The 2,432-nt window shown below is 35.0% G+C and overlaps 1 long non-coding RNA gene across 1 annotated transcript; it reads left to right on the top strand.

Moving 5' to 3' along the window:
* The first annotated feature begins 347 nt into the window (after nucleotides 1-347).
* On the top strand, nucleotides 348-1,638 carry LOC127617480 (uncharacterized). Its single transcript, XR_007967357.1, has 3 exons — nucleotides 348-776; nucleotides 981-1,076; nucleotides 1,221-1,638. It is a non-coding gene; the product is annotated as an uncharacterized LOC127617480 (long non-coding RNA).
* The last annotated feature ends 794 nt before the right edge of the window (nucleotides 1,639-2,432 follow it).

Below are 2,432 nucleotides of genomic sequence, written 5' to 3'. Positions count from 1 at the left end.
TCTTAATGTGCTTTTAAAAAGATGTTAAAAGTATTTTAATAAAGTCCTAAATGATGCAGTACACTGTAAAAAAGCCAACTTACAAAAAGTCCTCCCAATAAACATAAAACAGTAAATTGAACTTAGATATTTTGATTGGAAGTGTTCATGCATGATACTAAGTTCATTCAACAAATTAGTTCCTTGAATGTTAAAAATGTGCAATGTTTTGTTGATCTTACTAAGTTGTTTTCGTTTTCATTGAATCTCGCAGTTTGTTTGTACATTGAACGCATGCGCAGTTTGAGACATAAGCTACTTTAACACGGAGTTTCAAAAAGTTGATGCAGGAGGTGAGAAGACGACGACAGCGCCAGCGGTTTCCAGAAATTGATGCTGGTGAAAAGTGGATGACAGCGTCCTGCCTAATCAAGCCGATTTTTTCCTGCACAATAACTAGTATGTATTAATCATAATCACCTATGTTATTTGTCATATAGAGGTATTGTGCTCTTTACAAACTGATGGTGTAACGTAATCACTCCAGATGTGAAGGAGTGGTGTCGTCTGATCAATCCAGCTTTTCTTTAAAATAACCGCTGTGAATTAATCATTTATATAATCGTCTGTATGTTATTTGAAATATTTAACGAATATTGTGTTCTTCACAAACTGACGGCCTAATTTCATTTCACAGTGTGTTACTGATTTCGCGCACTTTTTGGTCCTTTTCGATGCTGATGTGAAGGAGTGGTGTCGTCGTGCCTGATCAATCCAGCTTTTCTTTAAAATAACCGGTGGGTATTAATCATTTTTATAATCGACTGTATGTTATTTGTCATGTGATTTTGCGCTGTTCCCAAATAGACGGCCTAAAGTTACTCTAATTTAGCAGTGTTTGTTACTGATTTCGCACACGGGAAATGTTTCAATCGTTTTAATAATAAGGTCATAGAGCATCTGCAGATTTTATAAACAAAATATATATTTTTTATTTTTAGGTGACTGACATTACCTCACATCGGAAAAGAACAGCTCTTAAGGGATTGGCAATTTTTCTGCGTGAGAAGCCAGCATGTTTACTCAAGATGTGCCTGGTAAATTACCATTTCCATTTCTAAATCCTTTTTTTATACTATATTTTACATGTATTCAGGTTACTTACACAACAACGATGATGATAATAATTATTGTTATATGTAAATGTACATTTCCATTAATACCCCCCATTATTCTCCCAGGATACTGATCCTGTGGACCACTGCACCAAAGGTGTAAAGATTGGAATTCTTACTGTGGTCAAAGATGATGTTGCTGCCGTCACATCACTGCCAAATGTGATCAACCTGGCCATAATCCTGGAAGAGGCCATTGTGCTTGAGGACATTCCAGATCTGCCAGCAGCATTCGCATACTTGTTTGGTCTCATGTATGCACTCAACATGGAGTATCCAAAAGAACTTAAGTATACTTTTGAAGTAATACAAAAAATCTTCATGGATCTTGGTGGCATCTGCTCTGCAAGAGTGCAGTCATTGAAGTCTAAACTTTGCTAAATGGACAAATGCATCTGAATGACGTTCTTCCAGTGGCCATTGTTTATTTTATACTTTCATAGTTAATGACTAAAAAACAATACTGTTTTCTTTCAATGCATTCATTAATGTTATGTATTCACTTGTTACAACCTTTGCCTTAAAGAGATAGTTCACACAAAAATGAAAGTTCTTTCATCATTTACTCACCCCCAAATTCACACAGGTTTAGAACAATTTGGGGGTGAGTAAATGATAAAATAACTTTCATTTTTGTGTGAACTATCTCTTTAAGGCAAAGGTTGTAACAAGTGAATGCTTAACATTAATGAATGCATTGAAAGAAAATAGTATTGTTTTTTAGTCGTTTTGTGGGAACTATCCCTTGAGGCTGGAGTTTCTCCTAGAGTTTTTTTTTTTTTTTGGGTCGAATTAATTGTGTTTGATTTCTATGTAGACACTGGTACGTCCAAGGATCTAGGTCAGTGGATTACAGGCATATCATTGCAATTTTCAATGTTGTTCTGACAAAAAAGTGCTGTGCATTTATAACAGCTGAGTAATGTTTGTGGTTTACTCAGATGCTTTCAATTGTTTTGGGTTCTTGGACACAATAGTAACTTGGTTTTGAGGAACTCTTAGGTTGATGTTAAATTATGCAATACAGTAGTTTTCACATAATTGTTCCTTTAAAAATCAACCAAAAATGTTAAATACATGTGAAAATGTGCCTCATGCCACAAGACAGCTAACGTATTATGGTGTACTTAACACTGTGGATTTCTCTAACATGCATTTGTACCATGCATGGAGTTAAGTGTAAAATGCATAGAGTAAAGAATTTAAAATGCAAAGTCTGCCATACAGACTTGGTACTGTAATGTTGTTGTTGTGCATTGACACAAAGTGTTTAAATAA

This window comes from Xyrauchen texanus, chromosome 24 (genome assembly GCF_025860055.1).
Source record: "Xyrauchen texanus isolate HMW12.3.18 chromosome 24, RBS_HiC_50CHRs, whole genome shotgun sequence".
NCBI lineage: Eukaryota > Metazoa > Chordata > Actinopteri > Cypriniformes > Catostomidae > Xyrauchen > Xyrauchen texanus.
This window is presented reverse-complemented; position numbering and strand designations above follow the sequence as displayed.